The sequence below is a fragment of the Oncorhynchus clarkii genome, chromosome 17 (assembly GCF_045791955.1).
Source record: "Oncorhynchus clarkii lewisi isolate Uvic-CL-2024 chromosome 17, UVic_Ocla_1.0, whole genome shotgun sequence".
Classification (NCBI taxonomy): domain Eukaryota; kingdom Metazoa; phylum Chordata; class Actinopteri; order Salmoniformes; family Salmonidae; genus Oncorhynchus; species Oncorhynchus clarkii.
The window spans coordinates 38,621,900-38,642,593 of record NC_092163.1 but is presented as its reverse complement, the minus strand read 5'-3'; positions in this window follow the sequence as shown (position 1 = coordinate 38,642,593).

The window sequence follows — 20,694 nt, the reverse complement described above, 5'->3', positions numbered from 1 at the left end:
AAAGGAAAACAAAAGGGTCAAAAAGCACAATGGGGGCATCTAGTGACCAAAACCAGAACAACCCTGGCCAAATCCTGCCAATATATACAGTTGAAGTCGGAAGTTTACATACACCTCAATCAAAAACATTTAAACTCGAACTAGAACGTGTCTCCTTCCTTCCTGTCTTCGGTACCACACAGCTCCGGTATGACAGCTGTGTGGTCCCATGGTGTTTATACTTGCGTACTATGGTTTGTACAGATGAACGTGGTTCCTTCAGGCATTTGGAAATTGCGCCCAAGGATGAACCAGACTTGTGGAGGTCTACAATTTCTTTTCTAAGGTCTTGGCTGATTTATTTTGATATTCCCATGATGTCAAGCAAAGTGGCACGGAGTTTGAAGGTAGGCCTTGAAATACATCCACAATTACACCTCCAAGTGACTCAAATGATGTCAATTAGCCTATCAGAAGCTTCTAAAGCCATGACATCATTTTCTGGAATTTTCCAAGCTGTTTGAAGGCACAGTCAACATAGTGTATGTAAGCTTCTGACCCACTGGAATTGTGATACAGTGAATTATAAATGAAAAAATCTGTCTGAAAAAAATTGTTGGAAAAATTACTTGTTTCATGCACAAAGTAGATGTCTTAACCGACTTGCCAAAACTATAGCTTGTTAACAAGAAATGTGTGGAGTGGTTGAAAAACTAGTTTTAATGTCTCCAACATAAGTGCGCCATCGCGCGCATGCTGATTTTGTCCATCCACACCAGACGTGATAGGATACACAGGTTGAAATATCAAAATGAACTCTGAACCAACTATATTCATTTGGGGACAGGTCGCAACACAAACATTCATGGCCATTTAGCTAGCTATCTTTCTGTTGCTAGCTAATTTGTCCTGGGATATAAACATTCTGTTGTTATTTTACCTGTAATGCACAAGGTCCTTATTTTCTGGATCTTTCTAGAATTTTGACCCATGTTGAGTCACACTAAATCGTGGGATGAAAGGGGAAACCTAGTTAGTTTCTAGTAATCTCTCTTCTTCAGTCTTCTTCTTCTGTGGACTTTATATGGCGGTCGGCAACCAACTTTAAGGTGCATTACCACCACCAACTGGACTGGAGTGTGGACCTCAAATCATCTTTCAATCACCCACGTGAGTATATGCTCCTAAAAACCAATGAGGAGATGGGAGAGGCGGGTCAAGTGTAAAAAATAGAACAAAGTTCTTGTTGAAATGATTGAATAACATGTATGTGTACATTTATTTTGCTACGCATGTGCACATAACACGAGCGGTGTGGTCAGCATATTAGAATCACATTTGGCAGCGATTACAGCTGTGAGTCTATCTGGGTATGTCTCAAGAGCTTTGCACACCTGGATTCTACAATATTTGCCCATTATTCTTTTCAAAATGCATCAAGCTCTGTCAAATTGGATGTTCATCAATGCTGGACAACCATTTTAAAATCTTGCCATAGATTTTCAAGCAGATTTAAGTCAAAACTGTAACTTGCCCACTCAGGAGCATTCACTGTCTTCTTGGTAAGCAACTGAAGTGAAGATTTGGCCTTGTGTTTTAGGTTATTATCCTGCTGAAAGGTGAATTAATCTCCCAATGTCTGGTGGAAAGCAGACTGAACCAGGTTTTCCTCTAGGATTTTGCCTGTGCTTAGTTCCATTTGGTTTCTTTATTATCCTGAAAAACTCCCCATTCCTTAACAATTACAAGCATGCCCATAACATGATACAGCCACCACTATGCTTGAATATATGGAGAGTGGTATTGGATTTGCCCCAAACATAACACTTTGTTTTCAGGACAAAAAGTGAATTGCTTTACCACAATAGTTGCAGTATTACGTCAGTGCTTTGTAGCAAACAGGAAGCATGTTTTGGAATATGTTTTATACTGTAGGTTCTTTCTTTTCACTCTGTCAAGTAACTACAATGTTCTTGATCCATCCTCAGTTTTCTCCTATCACAGCCATTGAACTCTAACTGTTTTAAAGTCACCATTGGTCTCATGGTAAAATCCCTGAGCGGTTTCCTTCCTCTCCGGCAACTGATTTAGGAAGGACGGCTGTATCTTTGTAGTGACTGGGTGTACTGATACACAATCCAAAGTGTAAATAATAACGTGAACACACTCAAAGAGATATTCAATCTCTGCTTTAAAATGTTTACATATCAATAGGTGCCCTCCTTTGCGAAGCATTGGAAAACCTCCCTGGTCTTTGTGATTGAATCTGTGTTTGAAACTCACTGCTCGACCGAGGGACCTTACAAATAATTGTATGTGTGGGGTACAGAGATGAGGTAGTCATTAAAAAATAATGTAAAACACTATTATTGTCCATATAACTTATTATGTGTCTTATTAAGCACTTTTTTGCTCCTGAACTCATTTAGCCTTGCCATAACAAAGGGGTTGAAAACGTATTGACTCAAGACATTTCAGCTTTTTATTTTAAGTTCATTTGTAAATATGTCAAAAAACAAAGTTACACTTTGACATTATGGGTTATTGTGTGTAGGCCAGTGACAAAAAAATGTATTTAACACTCAGAGCGCCGGAATTCCATAACTACTAGAATGGCCATGATGGTCATTCTGACTGTTTATATTTCAATTGTAGAAATATGTGATAGTAAATAATAAATTGCTAAGTTCCATTTATTATGTTAAAATAGATCATAAGGAACCTCAAAACATCAAATTCAGTCAGAAAATGTATTGCCACTAGAGATTCTGGATTCCAGTCCAGGCTCTGTCGCAGCCGGCCACGACCGGGAGACCCATGGTGCAGGCACAATTGGCCTGGCGGGGAGGGTTTGGGCGGCTGGGGTGGAGTGATGGGTCATTCGCGAACGAGTCTGCTCTAAGAGCCGGCTCTTGTAGGTGAACGTTGGAAGCTGGCTCGCATATCAGAAAAGCAGAATCTATTTGTAAAACAATTACGATATGAGTAATCAAAAGATTTCAATTAATAGAATGAACTAATTCAAAGAACGAATAAAGAAATAAAATAATATAGAACTAAATGCTTAAGATCACACATTCCACTGCTCAGACTAACAGCCTCATCTGTTGTTCCTGTCAATCAGAGACGCATTGTTAACCATTGAAGCAAACATGCGTGAGGGAGGGCCATGCCAACTCACTCACAATCACACACTTGGCAGCCGATAAGAGAGAGGGAGGACAGTTGTGAAAACAACAGCTGGAAAATGAGTCGGAAGCACAGTAACATTTGGATGCATTTTAATAACGTAGACAATGTTAGAGCACAGTGTAGAATTAGCCAATTCTACGCACAACCTATACCGGCATAGGAGAACTGTGTACCCAACTGTGAAGCTAGCTGAAGCAGAGCTTCGAGAAACTAGCGTGCCTCCTAGTGGTAGTGGTGGAGCCAGCCCCTCCACACGTGGAGATGTATCCACTTAGTCAAGTAGGCCTACTCCACGACCCACAGCAACGCAGTCTCTTATGGACCGGTTTATGCCAAAGTCTATATCTGTAGCAAAACAAGACCAAATTGATATTGCATTGGCTAAAATGATTGCCACCGATTTCCAGCCATTTTCGATCGTGGAGGACAAAGGTTTTAGAAAATATAGCAATAGTCTATATCCAATGCACACAATTTCAAGCAGGAAAACCCTTTCAAAATCACTTATTCCACAACAGTACGAGAGCACAGAGGCTACCGTGCGGGAGAGAGTCCAAAAAGCTACTGCAGTTTGCCTTACCACTGACTGCTGGACATCAAGGGTAACCACTTCTTACATGTCGGTTACATGTCACTTCATTGAAGATTTTTCGATGCCTAGCTGTCTTCTGGACTGCTTTGAGTTCAGCGACAGACACACTTCAGAGAACTTGGCAGAGGAACTGTTGAGAGTGGCCAGAGAATGGCAAGTAGATGGAAAGTGGTCTGTTGTGTTAGCGACAATGCAATTAACATAACCAAAGCCATGAACATTTTTAAATTGACCCATCATCCATATCTTGCCCACACAATCAACCTGATTGTAAGAAATGCTCTGAAGGTGATGAAGCCCACTGTGGACAAAGTGAAAGCAGCTGTGGAATACTTCCACAGGAGCACAGTAGGTTCTAAAAAACAAAAGTCTACACAACGCCAGATGGGGATGCCTGAGCTGAGGCCTAAACAAGACTGCTCTACAAGGTGGAATTCAACATTTTATATGTTGAAGCGGTTTCTTGAGTCAAAGGATGCCATCATCTCTACCCTGGCCATTGTCAATGCACCAGTTGATGCTCTGATCCTGGAACCCTTTGAATGTGGTATCAGTAGACAAACCATGAACCTAAACTAATAAGTTACTGTTCTCTCTTGTCAGCTATGTGACATCTTCAAAAATTATACTCCTGTGTTTTATTTTTATTTTTTTTATTTCACCTTTATTTAACCAGGTAGGCTAGCTGAGAACAAGTTTTCATTTACAACTGCGACCTGGCCAAGATAAAGCAAAGCAGTGTGAACAGACAGCAACACAGAGTTAAACATGGAGTATACAATAAACAAGTCAATAACACAGTAGAATTTTATTTTATTTTTATTTAAAAAAAGAGTCTATATGCATTGTGTGCAAAAGGCATGAGGAGGTAGGCGAATAATTACAATTTAGCAGATTAACACTGGAGTGATAAATGATCAGATGGTCATGTGCAGGTAGAGATACTGGTGTGCAAAAGAGAAAGGGTCTGCAGCGAATCACATCCAGCCGCCAGGGAGAAGCAAATGTAACCACAGGACGTGACAGAATTGATGGACACCCAATATACATCAATGGACCGAAAGTTCCACAGAATAGAATATAATCACGTGCTATCAGAAACCGCTGCACATGACCCCAGGTTTAAGAAGTTAGCCTTCAGTGATGCCAAAGCGATTGATGAGGCTCTTCAAAGAATAACCTCAGCAGCAGGGAGGGACAGCCCCAGCAGTCAGCTGGCTCAGGCACCAGGGCAACAGGAAGAAGATGGAGCGGATGGAGCAGAAGCACTAGCAGTAGTGCCACAAACATCTGCTGTTTGGATGCTGTTTGACGAGAGAGAAACTGGGGATGCAGCACGAAGGAATCCCTCAGCAGATGCCATAATGGAGGTTATGACATTAAACGGAAATGTTTTGTTTGAGAAACATACACCTCACAAGTCCTCAACTGGCAGCTTCATTAAATAGTACCCGCAAAACACCAGTCTCAACGTCAACAGTGAAGAGGCGACTCAGGGATGCTGGCCTTCTAGGCAGAGGTCCTCTGTTCAGTTTCTGTGCTATTTTGCCCATCTTAATCTTTTCTTTTTAATGGCCAGTCTGAGATATGGCTTTTTCTTTGCAACTCTGCATAGAAGGCCAGCATCCCGGTAATAATGGGCCTCTGTACGCCTATGTAGATATTCCATTAAACATCAGCCGTTTCCAGCTACAATAGTCATTTACAACATTCACAATGTCTACACTGTATTTCTGATCAATTTTATGTTATTTTAATGGACAAAATATGTGCTTTTCTTTCAAAAACAAGGACATTTCTAAGTGACGCCAAACTTTAGAACTGTAGTGTACATGCAGAGATCATCCGTTCACCTACTCTGCGTCTGTAATAATGCCTGTGTGTAGCTGGTGTAGAGGAGTCAGGCGCAGGACAGCAGATATGAGTAAAAAACGTAATTTACTCAAAATTCCACAAACACAATAAAACGAGCCCACAGTAACGGCCCGTATTACAAACAATCACAGGAACTAAGGGTTAAATAATGAACAAGTATTTGGGGGATTGAAACCAGGTGTGTAAGACTAGGACAAAACAAATGGAAAATTAAAAGTGGAACGGCGATGGCTAGAAGGCCAGTGATGTCGACCGCCAAACGCCGCCCGAACAAGGAGAGGGACCGACTTCGGCGGAAGTCGTGACAGCGTCTCGCAAAGACACAAAAAATCTCAAATTGGACTCATCAGACCAATGGACAGATTTCCACCGGTCTAATGCCCATTGCTCGTATTTCTTGGCCCAAGCAAGTGTCCTCTTCTTATTGGTGTCCTTTAGAAGTGTTTCTTTGCAGAAATTCAACCATGAAGGCCTGATTCACGCAGTCTCCGAACAGTTGATGTTGAAATGATTCTGTTACTTGACCTACGCAAAGCATTTATTTGGGCTGCAAACTGAGGTGCAGTTAACTCTAATGAATTTATCCTCTTCAGCAGAGTTAACTCTGTGTCTCCCTTTCCTGTGAGAGCCAGTTTCATCATTGGCGCATGATGGTTTTTGCGACTGCAAATGTTCTTGATTGACTGTCCCTTATGTCTTAAAGTAATGATGGACTGTAGTTTCTCTTTGCTTATTTGAGCTGTTCTTGCCATAATAGGAACTTGGTATTTTACCAAGTAGGGCAATCTTCTGTATACCACCCCTACCTTATCACAACTTAACTGATTGGCTCAAGCGCATTAATGAAAGAAATTCCATTAATTAACTTTTAACAAGGCACACCTGTTAATTGAAATGCATTCCAGATGACTACCTCATGAGCTGGTTGAGAGAATGCCAAGAGTGTGCAAAGCTGTCCTCAAGGAAAAGTGTCACACCCTGATCTGTTTCACCTGTCTTTGTGCTTGTCTCAACCCCCCTCTAGATGTCGCAAATCTTCCCCATTATCCACAGTGTATTTATTTCTGTGTTGTCTGTTGCCAGTTTGTTTTGTGTCGTGAAACCTACCATAATTTTGCACTTGCACTTGCACTGTTCTAGTTTCTGTTTTCTAGTTTTGACCATTCTGCCTACACTGATCCTCCCTGCCGTTCTATACCTTGCCACGCCACACTGGATTTTTGACCCCTGCCTGCTCTGACCCTGAGACTGCCTGTCGTTCTGGACCTTTTGCACCCTATCTGGATTACTGACCTCTGGTTTACTACATGATTCCACAAGTGTTATTTCGTTGTTTTGATGTCTTCACTATTATTCTACAATGTAGAAAATAGTCAAATAAAGAAAAACCCTTGAATGAGTAGGTGTGTCAACTTTTGACTGGTAGTATATATATATATATATATATATATATATATATATATATATATATATATATATATATATATATATATATATATATATATATTTATTTATTATTACTGCAGCCGCCAACCACAGGAGCCTGTGGTCTGGTCTGTAGCCTACTGCAGCTGTGATAATCATTAGATGGGGGAGTAGGAGAGGAGGTAGGGTGCACATTTGGGTAACTGGGGGGGACCTACCTTGGTTGGGTAATTGATTCAAGGCCAGTCCTATCCTTTTGCCCCCCACCTTGCGGGTAAAACACTTTAGTGGCCCCCCTCTTGATGTTGGGGATAAAAAGGTACATTTTTAAGTTAATTCTTGCAATTCTACACATTTTGCCACGAGGTGTAGAGAAAATCCTGCCGTTTTAAAGCAAGTGTTCTGCAATTCGACACATTTTGCCAAAGGGCAGAGATATTTTTCTCTTCAGTTTAAAAGCTAATTTTCTGCAATTCTACACATTTTGCTTTGATGACATGTTAATGATATGAGTGACTAAAAACATCAATGTGGGCCTCCTGGATATCCAGGCCTGTGGTGGAAATTCTACCTTTAATTAAAATTTAATAATGAGGAGAGGCAAGGTCAATAATCAATCAAGGTATAACAATTTATTAATAAACTTCTTGCAATAAGGGAGCTGGTTACACCACACACAAAGTGAATGGAGTGAGAGCCCGCGCACAAAGAGTCCGGAAGCATTATATAGTCAAGCTGTCTTATACAAGCATCAGGACGTGACCTTATGTATGTGTATGTGGTGAGAGACGAAACTGGGTTACGGGGTACAGGCTACAATGAAAAGGTTGTCTCATTCTGTCGCAACTGAGGGAGGACAATAGGTGCCAAAGTGACAGGAAGTCACTCCAGATGTACTTCCTCTAGCTCAACGGTTCCCCCAAGTTGGGCAAGCAAGCAAGCACCTTTGACTGTCGGCCCAGATGATATATGGTCCTACCCTGACAGGAAGTCACTCCAGATGTACTTCCTCTAGCTCAACGGTTCCCCCAAGTTGGGCAAGCAAGCAAGCACCTTTGACTGTCGGCCCAGATGATGTATGGGCACAAGCATGAACCTTTCGCCCAGAAACAGGCTCCAAGTAGAACAACAGCCGTATCCCTGGTGTGCAGAATAAAACACTTTGCTCTGTCTCCAGTTAAGCTAAGAGGAACTAGTTAGTTTCTATCAGCTCTTGGCTGAGCGCCTAGACATCATGGGGTCATACCACACACACACACACACACACACACTTACACTTTTCTATCTTATATGATTTAGTTTCTTTATCAATCTCAAGCCAATGCCTAGGCTTAAAGAAGGATATTTTAGTACACAAGCATTAGTAAGGTTTCACAGAAAATTACTTCACAGGCCCCTGGGCACATGTCCTGCATGCCCAGTCGGTATTCAGCCATGATTACTACAAGTTTAGAGAGCTGGCTAGATTAACATTATAATCTAAAAATTGTTAGCTGACATGGCTAATTGAGTGAGTGTCAGTGACTGACATAACAAGAGAATAAACTGCTGAGACTCAACAACATTTCTAAATTGCAGTAAATTGAGACCCTGACTTCCCCCGGGTGGGGATGTTAATCCGGTGCTGAGTCTTGTTGTATAATTCAAGCTTTTCTTCTCACAATAAATCATAAAGTGTCAGTCAGCATAATCAGTTGGGAGAAATTACACTTAATTGGGAGACTATTGTTTCAATTCAACCCATAATTCAATTAAAAATAGATAATACAACAGGCCGAGCTCTGGTTGATTTAAAACATTGAAGTTAAAAATAGTTTGATTTTATATGATTCAGTCCTATTCTTTAACTTAGATTTTTGGTTGAGATGGAGACGTGAATCAATTATTAATTTGTAGAAAAACTGGAATTAAAATCAGAGTAGGTCATTGGCACAGATGGAACTAATGTTGATATTTGGTTGCATTGACAACCCAAACACAATTCAATATCACAATATCAACATTAACCTTAAAATGAGTAACACATCAATAGCCCATTTTCAGGTTACTGTAACTATAAATGTCTTCTTATGTAATCCTATAAAGCGTTCAAGGTAGCATGTGTACTGTAGGTCGTCACAGGTCTGTGGAGATCAATTGCTATAATAATCTGTGCAGAATCTCATACGGCAATGATCACTTGCACCATGTACTTTTGTATGTAATCTCAACTGCAATCCAGGCCATTTGCTTCTGCTATTAGATGAAGCACAGTGATAACACATTAATCTGTTGTATAAATAAACAAAATATCCGACATTGTATTCCCATTTTAACTTTTTAACTTTTAAATGATTGAAAGAACAGTGATATACATTTGGGTGACAACTAAACCAAAGATCAGACATTGTTTTGCCATTGGAATTTGGTTGTGCTCTTAGGAAAAAAAATCCAAGATGGCATAGCAGTTCAGACGTCTTTTGTCCTCGTCTTGTCGTGTCCCGTATATATATATATATTTACAACTTTTTTCACATACATTTTTTTTTATTTTCCATAAACTCATCTTCAAAACACTCTCCTGCAACCCTTACCAATTTATATTTATAAAAAAGTATTATTTACCTCAAATCTGTAATCCTCCAAGAAGCTAGTCAGAAACTCCAAGAAGCTAGCCAGAAACTAGCCAGAAGCTAACCAGGAGCTAGCCAGAAGCTAATCCAGAAGCTAATCAGAAGCTAGTTCAAAAGCTAGTTCAGAAGCTAGTTAGCTTCTTTACTGGCAAATTGTTAGTATTCAGCTAACCATGGTTTGTGGTCATCAGCTATCCTTTAGCTCGAAAATCTATCGCCAGTTTTGTACGGCGCAGCGCAGCGCGGCTCGGAACGGAACATACCGGACCAATTTTTCTCTCCATGTCCCTGGATTTCAACCGCTAACTCTGGACATTCATACCTGGATCTCACAGATAGCTAGCTGCTATCCGTGTGACTATCGGCTTTCGGCGATTCCGGAGCAAACATCAATTATTCCGGAGCTAGCCAGCTGAAGAGTTCCATCAATCACTCCCGGGCTGCAGTCACCTATCCGGACCCGGGCCTTCACAACTGGACTGCTGACGTTATCTACCCGAAGGAGTTATCCAGCTGGCTCCTCCGTACGCCCATCTGCGGCCTGCTAACCGTTAGCTGTCTTAACTATATCTATTGTTTTTATTTTTGTTGTTGTTGTGTGATTTGGATTAATCCCCTCTACCACACGGAACCCCACTAATCTACTGACGGAACGGAAGAGGTGGCTAAGGAACGCAAGAGGTGGCTAATAACAGACCTCCATCCTATGCTAGCTTGCTACCGATGGCCTGGCTAGCTGTCTAAATCGTCGTGACCTCCAACCAACCTCTCCACTGACCGGACCCTTTTGATCACTCGACTAAGCATGCCTCTCCTTAATGTCAATATGCCTTGTCCATTACTGTTCTGGTTAGTGTTTATTGGCTTATTTCACTGTAGAGCCTCTAGTCCTGCTCACTATACCTTATCCAACCTATTAGTTCCACCACCCACACATGCAATGACATCTCCTGGTTTCAATGATGTTTCTAGAGACAATATCTCTCTCTTCATCACTCAATACCTAGGTTTACCTCCAATGTATTCACATCCTACCATACCTTTGTCTGTACATTATACCTTGATGCTATTTTATCGCCCCCAGAAACCTCCTTTTACTCTCTGTTCCAGACGTTCTAGACGAGCAATTCTTATTGCTTTTAGCCGCACCCTTATTCTACTCCTCCTCTGTTCCTCTGGCGATGTAGAGGTGAATCCAGGCCCTGCAGTGCCTAGCTCCACTCCTATTCCCCAGGCGCTCTCTTTTGACGACTTCTGTAACCGTAATAGCCTTGGTTTCATGCATGTTAACATTAGAAGCCTCCTCCCTAAGTTTGTTATATTCACTGCTTTAGCACACTCTGCCAACCCGGATGTTCTAGCTGTGTCTGAATCCTGGCTTAGGAAGACCACCAAAAATTCTAAAATTTTAATTCCAAACTACAACATTTTCAGACAAGATAGAACTGCCAAAGGGGGCGGTGTTGCAATCTACTGCAAAGATAGCCTGCAGAGTTCTGTCCTACTATCCAGGTCTGTACCCAAACAATTTGAACTTCTACTTTTAAAAATCCACCTCTCTAAAAACAAGTCTCTGCCGTCTGCTATAGACCACCCTCTGCCCCCAGCTGTGCTCTGGACACCATATGTGAACTGATTGCCCCCCATCTATCTTCAGAGCTCGTGCTGCTAGGCGACCTAAACTGGAACATGCTTAACACCCCAGCCATCCTACAATCTAAACTTGATGCCCTCAATCTCACACAAATTATCAATGAACCTACCAGGTACCTCCCCAAAGCCTTAAACACGGGCACCCTCATAGATATCATCCTAACCAACTTGCCCTCTAAATACACCTCTGCTGTCTTCAACCAAGATCTCAGCGATCACTGCCTCATTGCCTGCATCCGTAATGGGTCAGCGGTCAAACGACCTCCACTCATCACTGTAAAACGCTCCCTGAAACATTTCAGCGAGCAGGCCTTTCTAATCGACCTGGCCGGGGTATCCTGGAAGGATATTGATCTCATCCCGTCAGTAGAGGATGCCTGGATATTTTTTTTAAATGCCTTCCTAACCATCTTAAATAAACATGCCCCATTCAAGAAATTTAGAACCAGGAACAGATATAGCCCTTGGTTCTCTCCAGACCTGACTGCCCTTAACCAACACAAAGATATCCTATGGAGTTCTGCATTAGCATCGAACAGCCCCCGTGATATGCAGCTGTTCAGGGAAGCTAGAAACCATTATACACAGGCAGTTAGAAAAGCCAAGGCTAGCTTTTTCAAGCAGAAATTTGCTTCCTGCAACACTAACTCAAAAAAAGTTCTGGGACACTGTAAAGTCCATGGAGAATAAGAACACCTCCTCCCAGCTGCCCATTGCACTGAAGATAGGAAACACTGTCACCACTGATAAAACCACCATAATTGAGAATTTCAATAAGCATTTTTCTACGGCTGGCCATGCTTTCCACCTGGCTACTCCTACATCGGTCAACAGCACTGCACCCCCCACAGCAACTTGCCCAAGCCTTCCCCATTTCTCCTTCTCCCAAATCCGTTCAGCTGATGTTCTGAAAGAGCTGCAAAATCTTGACCCCTACAAATCAGCCGGGCTAGACAATCTGGACCCTTTCTTTCTAAAATTATCTGCCGAAATTGTTGCCACCCCTATTACTAGCCTGTTCAACCTCTCTTTCGTGTCGTCTGAGATTCCCAAAGATTGGAAAGCAGCTGCGATCATCCCCCTCTTCAAAGGGGGGGACACTCTTGACCCAAACTGCTACAGACCTATATCTATCCTACCATGCCTTTCTAAGGTCTTCGAAAGCCAAGTCAACAAACACATTACCGACCATTTCGAATCTCACCATACCTTCTCTGCTATGCAATCTGGTTTCAGAGCTGGTCATGGGTGCACCTCAGCCACGCTCAAGGTCCTAAACGATATCTTAACCGCCATCGATAAGAAACATTACTGTGCAGCCATATTCATTGATCTGGCCAAGGCTTTCGACTCTGTCAATCACCACATCCTCCTCGGCAGACTCGACAGCCTTGGTTTCTCAAATGATTGCCTCGCCTGGTTCACCAACTACTTCTCTGATAGAGTTCAGTGTGTCAAATCGGAGGGTCTGCTGTCCGGACCTCTGGCAGTCTCTATGGGGGTGCCACAGGGTTCAATTCTTGGACCGACTCTCTTCTCTGTATACATCAATGAGGTCGCTCTTGCTGCTGGTGAGTCTCTGATCCACCTCTACGCAGACGACACCATTCTGTATACTTCTGGCCCACTGTGTTAACAACCCTCCAGGCAAGCTTCAATGCCATACAACTCTCCTTCCGTGGCCTCCAATTGCTCTTAAATACAAGTAAAACTAAATGCATGCTCTTCAACCGATCGCTACCTGCACCTACCCGCCTGTCCAACATCACTACTCTGGACGACTCTGACTTAGAATACGTGGACAACTACAAATACTTAGGTGTCTGGTTAGACTGTAAACTCTCCTTCCAGACCCATATCAAACATCTCCAATCCAAAGTTAAATCTAGAATTGGCTTCCTATTTCGCAACAAAGCATCCTTCACTCATGCTGCCAAACATACCCTTGTAAAACTGACCATCCTACCAATCCTCGACTTTGGAGATGTCATTTACAAAATATCCTCCAATACCCTACTCAACAAATTGGATGCAGTCTATCACAGTGCAATCCGTTTTGTCACCAAAGCCCCATATACTACCCACCATTGCGACCTGTACGCTCTCGTTGGCTTGCCCTCGCTTCATACTCGTCGCCAAACCCACTGGCTCCATGTCATCTACAAGACCCTGCTAGGTAAAGCCCCCCCTTATCTCATCTCGCTGGTCACCATAGCATCTCCCACCTGTAGCACACGCTCCAGCAGGTATATCTCTCTAGTCACCCCCAAAACCAATTATTTCTTTGGCCGCCTCTCCTTCCAGTTCTCTGCTGCCAATGACTGGAACGAACTACAAAAATCTGTCAGAGCAGCTCACAGATTACTGCACCTGTACATAGCTCACCTATAATTTAGCCCAAACAACTACCTCTTTCCCTACTGTATTTAATTAATTTATTTATTTTGCTCCTTTGCACCCCATTATTTTTATTTCTACTTTGCACATTCTTCCATTGAAAATCTACCATTCCAGTGTTTTACTTGCTATATTGTATTTACTTTGCCACCATGGCCTTTTTTTGCCTTTACCTCCCTTATCTCACCTCATTTGCTCACATCGTATATAGACTTGTTTATACTGTATTATTGACTGCATGTTTGTTTTACTCCATGTGTAACTCTGTGTCGTTGTATGTGTCTGTTACGATCTACTAGGTGTGGTGGGTGGAATCAGGCGCAGAGAGCAGGTTCAGTCGTTTTCCTCAGATTTATTCCCCAGCGCAACAAAAACAGTCACGCCAACACACAGGGCGTAAATACGTTGCTAGTCCAAAACAACTACAGGACTAAACAGTCCGGAGAATAAATACAATAATAAATCACACCAACAAAACACAGAGTAACAAAAACAAGCCCGCACAAATACCCAGCGGGCCTAGTGCCCTTAAATACCCTACAAACAAATCCTAATACAAAACAGGTGTACCCAATTAACCAATAACCCAAAACAAACGGAAAGGGAATCGATGGCAGCTAATAGGCCGGCGACGACGACCGTCGAGCACCGCCCGAACAGGAAGAGGCACCATCCTCGGCGAGGTTCGTGACAGTACCCCCCCCCTGACGCGCGGCTCCCGCAGCGCGCCGACCCCGGCCTCGAGGACGACCCGGAGGACGAGGCGCAGGGCGATCCGGGTGGAGGCGATGGAAATCCCTCAAGAGGGAAGGATCTAAAATGTCCCTCCCCGGTACCCAGCACCTCTCCTCCGGACCGTACCCCTCCCAGTCCACGAGGTACTGCAGGCCCCTCACCCGGCGTCTCGAGTCCAGAATAGCTTGTACTGTGTACGCCGGGGACCCCTCGATGTCCAGAGGGGGTGGAGGGACCTCCGGTACCTCACCGTCTTGTAGGGGACCAGCTACCACCGGCCTGAGGAGAGACACATGAAACGAGGGGTTAATACGATAATAAGAGGGAAGTTGCAATCTATAACACACCTCGTTTATCCTCCTCAGGACTTTAAATGGCCCCACACACTGCGGCCCCAGCTTCCGGCAGGGCAGGCGGAGGGACAGGTTTCGGGTCGAGAGCCAGACCCTGTCCCCTGGTGCGAACACCGGGGCCTCACTGCGGTGGCGGTCAGCGTCTCTCTTCTGCCGTTCACTGGCCTGCCTGAGAGAATCCTGGACTGCCCGCCAGGTCTCTCTAGAGCGCTGTACCCACTCCTCCACCGCAGGAGCCTCGGTCTGACTCTGATGCCACGGAGCCAGGACCGGCTGGTAACCCAGTACACATTCGAATGGCGACATATTCGTGGACGAATGCCGAAGAGAATTCTGGGCTAACTCTGCCCATGGGACGTACCTTGCCCATTCTCCTGGCCGGTCCTGGCAATACGACCTCAGAAACCTGCCCACTTCCTGGTTTACTCTCTCCACCTGCCCATTACTTTCGGGGTGATAACCAGAGGTAAGGCTGACCGAGATCCCCAGACGCTCCATAAACGCCTTCCAAACCCGAGATGTGAACTGGGGACCCCGATCGGAGACGATATCCTCTGGGACCCCATAGTGCCGGAAGACGTGGGTAAAAAGAGCCTCTGCAGTCTGTAGGGCCGTAGGGAGACCAGGCAATGGAAGGAGACGGCAGGACTTAGAGAACCGATCCACAACGACCAGAACGGTAGTGTTCCCCTGAGAAGGGGGAAGATCAGTAAGGAAATCTACCGAGAGATGGGACCATGGCCGTTGTGGAATCGGGAGGGGCTGTAACTTCCCTCTAGGAAGGTGCCTAGGAGCCTTACTCTGGGCGCATACCGAACAGGAAGAGACATAGAGCCTCACATCCCTAGCTAAGGTGGGCCACCAGTATTTCCCTCTAAGACCCCGCACTGTCCTATCGATCCCCGGATGACCCGCAGACGGTAGTGTGTGAGCCCACCGAATCAACTTATCACGAACACCAAGCGGTACGTAACTTCTGCCAGTCGGACACTGTGCAGGCGCAGGTTCAACCCTCAACGCCCGCTCGATGTCCGCGTCCACCTCCCATACCACTGGGGCCACCAGCCGAGAAGCAGGAAGGATGGGAGTGGGTTCGATAGACCGGTCCTCGGTGTCATAGAGACGGGACAGCGCGTCGGCCTTAGTGTTGAGGGAACCTGGTCTGTAAGAGATCGTAAATCTAAAACGTGTAAAGAACATGGCCCACCTAGCCTGGCGCGGATTCAGTCTCCTCGCTGCACGAATATACTCCAGATTACGGTGATCAGTCCAGATGAGAAAAGGGTGTTTAGCCCCCTCTAGCCAGTGTCTCCACACCTTCAGGGCCTTTACCATAGCTAGTAACTCCCGGTCCCCCACATCATAGTTCCGCTCTGCCGGACCCAGCTTCTTAGAAAAGAAAGCGCAGGGACGGAGCTTCGGTGGCGTACCCGAGCGCTGAGACAGCACGGCTCCAACCCCAGCCTCGGACGCATCCACCTCCACTATGAATGCTAACGAAGGGTCCGGATGCGCCAACACGGGAGCCCCAGTGAACAGTGCCTTCAACTGGTTGAAGGCTCCATCAGCCTCTGCTGACCACCGCAAACGCACCGGCCCTCCCTTCAGCAGTGAGGTAATGGGCGCCGCTACTTGGCCAAAACCCCGGATAAACCTCCGGTAGTAATTGGCAAACCCTAAAAACCGCTGCACCTCCTTTACCGTGGTCGGAGTCGGCCAATTACGCACGGCGTTAACGCGGTCACACTCCATCATCATCCCCGAGCTGGAAATGCGATAACCCAAGAAGGAAACGGCTGGTTTGGAAAACACACATTTCTCAGCCTTGACGTATAGGTCATGCTCCAGCAGTCGCCCAAGAACCTTGCGCACCAGGGAAACATGCGCGGCGCGTGTGGCAGAATAAATCAAGATGTCATCAATATAGACTACCACACCCTGCCCGTGCAAGTCCCTGAGAATCTCATCTACAAAGGATTGAAAGACGGCTGGAGCATTTTTCAACCCATACGGCATGACGAGGTACTCATAGTGGCCTGATGTGGTACTAAACGCTGTTTTCCACTCGTCTCCTCCCCGAATACGCACCAGATTATACGCGCTCCTGAGGTCCAGTTTTGTGAAGAAACGCGCTCCGTGGAATGATTCCACCGCCGTAGCGATGAGAGGTAGCGGATAACTAAAACCCACTGTGATCGAATTGAGACCTCGATAATCAATGCACGGACGCAGACCTCCCTCCTTTTTCCTCACAAAAAAGAAACTCGAGGAGACGGGTGACATGGAGGGCCGAATGTACCCCTGTCTCAGAGCTTCCGTGACATATGTTTCCATAGCCAGCGTCTCCTCCTGTGACAGTGGGTACACATGACTCCGGGGAAGTGCAGCGTTCTCCAGGAGGTTTATCACGCAATCCCACCGTCGATGGGGTGGTAATTTGGTCGCTTTCCTCTTACTAAAAGCGATAGCCAAATCGGCATATTCGGGGGGAATGCGCACGGTGGAAACCTGGTCTGGACTCTCCACCGTCGTGGCACCAATGGAAACTCCTAAACACCTCTCTGAACACTCGTCTGACCACCCCTTAAGAGCCCCCTGTTTCCAGGAAATAAGGGGATTGTGAATAGCCAGCCAGGGAACCCCCAACACCACCGGAAACCCAGGTGAATCAATAAGGTAGAAACTGATCCTCTCCCTATGATTCCCCTGCGTTACCATGTCCAGCGGAATCGTGGCCTCCCTGACCAGCCCTGACCCTAGCGGTCGGCTATCTAAGGAGTGCACGGGGACAGGTGGGTCTATCTGCACTAACGGAATACCCAATTTACGGGCGAGTCCACGATCCATAAAACTCACAGCTGCGCCTGAATCGACTAGCGCCTTATGCTGAAGAGAGGGGAAAAATGCAGGGAAAAAAACTAACAAAAACATGTGACCAACAGGGAGCTCTGGGTGAGTTTGGTGCTTACTCACCTGGGGTGGCCGAGGAGCGCTCTGCCGACCATCTCGACTCCCAGAGGGACTCCTCCAACACCGGTCCGAAGTGTGTCCTCTCCGTCCACAATAGGAGCAGGAGGAGCCCCCTCTGATCCCCCTAGATGCAGCTCCTCCCAACTCCATCGGAGTGGGAGTGGGAGAGCTGGACGGTGGAATTAACAGGACCCCTTCTGAACGCCCGCGGGCAGCTAGCAGGTTGTCCAATCGAATAGACATGTCTATTAGTTCATCCAGGGAGAGAGTTGTGTCCCTGCAAGCCAGCTCCCGGCGGACGTCCTCCCGGAGACTACACCGGTAATGGTCCATCAGGGCCCTGTCATTCCACCCAGCACCAGCAGCTAGGGTCCTAAACTCCAACGCGAAGTCCTGCGCGCTCCTCGTCTCCTGTCTGAGGTGGAACAGTCGCTCACCCGCCGCTTTACCCTCTGGTGGATGATCGAACACTGCTCGGAAACGGCGGGTGAACTCCAGGTAGTTGTCCCGAGCTGAGTCTGGACTGTTCCATACTGCGTTAGCCCAGTCCAGGGCCCTGCCCGTTAAACAGGAGACGAGGAGGCTCACACTCTCCTCACCCGAGGGAGCCGGACGCACGGTAGCCAGGTAGAGCTCCAGCTGGAGCAAAAATCCCTGGCACCCAGCAGCCGCTCCATCGTACTCCCTCGGGGGGGAGAGACGTAGTGCGCCGGACCCAGAGGACGATGTAGGTGGAGTAGGTGGTGTCGGGAGTGGGGGAGCTGGGGTAGATGTCGGGAGACCACTCCTCTCCCATCGTTCCATCCTCTCCATCATCTGGTCCATCGCGGTACCAATCCGATGGAGGACAGCTGTATGGTGATGAACGCGCTCCTCCATAGTGGGGAGAGGAGTGGTCGCTGCTCCTGCTGACTCCATTTCAAGGGGTGCGGGCTTCTGTTACGATCTACTAGGTGTGGTGGGTGGAATCAGGCGCAGAGAGCAGGTTCAGTCGTTTTCCTCAGATTTATTCCCCAGCGCAACAAAAACAGTCACGCCAACACACAGGGCGTAAATACGTTGCTAGTCCAAAACAACTACAGGACTAAACAGTCCGGAGAATAAATACAATAATAAATCACACCAACAAAACACAGAGTAACAAAAACAAGCCCGCACAAATACCCAGCGGGCCTAGTGCCCTTAAATACCCTACAAACAAATCCTAATACAAAACAGGTGTACCCAATTAACCAATAACCCAAAACAAACGGAAAGGGAATCGATGGCAGCTAATAGGCCGGCGACGACGACCGTCGAGCACCGCCCGAACAGGAAGAGGCACCATCCTCGGCGAGGTTCGTGACAGTGTCAAACTGCTTTGCTTTATCTTGGCCAGGTCGCAATTGTAAATGAGAACTTGTTCTCAACTTGCCTACCTGGTTAAATAAAGGTGAAATAAAAAAAATAAATAAAAGATGCTTGTAGGCATAGTGATAACACATTGGAAAATCAACTAACTTTTGGCTGTCTTCATTACTGGGTGAATATAGGTTGTTATCTCATCTCATTGATCAATGTCTCAACCAAATATTACCCAATTATCTAGTTGAAATGATGTGGTGTTCCCAGTGGGACATCTCTTGATGATTTCATATCTGATCTCAGATCAGGAGGAAAGTAATATCTAATAGTGCATACAGTATATCATACAATCATGATAGAAGTAAAACTCAATTATGTCTCTATTCTATATTGTCTCTATTCTGTAACATGCATTATGGTACAGAACCAGTAGCCTAGAGCTACCACTTTCAAGGAATGGGACACGGACATACAATAAATCCCACTACGCCCTCTGACGAGCCATCAAACAAGAAAAAGGACAATATAGGAATAAAATGGAATCCTACTACACCTGCTTTGACGCTCATTGGATGTGGCAGGGCTTGCAGACGGTTACGGATTACAAAGAGAAGCCCAGCCGTGAGTTGCCTGGTGGCGCAGACTTCTCTAACAAACTGAATGCCTTTAATGCTCGCTTCGAGGTAAACAACACTGAGTCATGAGAGCCCCTGCTGTTCCAGACAACTGTGTGATCTCGCTCTCCGTGGCAGATGTGAGTAACTTTTAAACAGGTTAGCCCTGGGCCCGACGGAATACCAGGGTGCATTACCAGAGCATGCGCAGACTAGCTGGCAAGTGTCCTAACGCACATTTTAAATCTCTTCTTGTCCAAGTCTATAATCTCAACATGTTTATAAGCTGACCACCATTGTCCCTGTTCCCAAGAGCTCCAAGGTAACCTGCTTTTAAATGACTATCGTCCCATAACACTCACATCTGTAATCATTAAGTGCTTTTAAAAGCTGGTCATGTCACAAATCAATACTGATGGGTTCTGACTACTAAACTTGAAAATATGAAATATCCTTATTCATGTTACTGAAGGAAAGTGGGGAATGTAGAATGCTTATATTCTGTCAGAAAATTGTATTGCTAGACATCAGGGAGCCTATGGAAAGGAGAAGGGCCACAGTCTGGTACAAGTCAACAGGACAGCCGTGAGTTGGAGAGGAGTGAGAAATTTGGGCCGAGGTCAGGTCAGATGATGTGAGGAAGAACAGATATCTGTCACGACTCCCGCCGAAGTCGGCTACTCTCCATGTTCGGGCGGCCCTCGGCGGTCAACGTCACCGATCTTCTAGCCATCGCCGCTCCACCTTTAATTTTCCATTTGTTTTGTCTTGTTTTTCCGCACACCTGTTTTTACATCCCCTCATCACTCTACGTGTATATTATCCTCTGTTCCCCCCCATGTCTGTGTGTGTAATTGTTTGTTACGTGTCATGTATGACGCTTCATGCTGGTTTTTCGCCGGGTCTTGATTGGAACCCGTGGTATTTTATGCTGTACATTATTTGTGTGACGA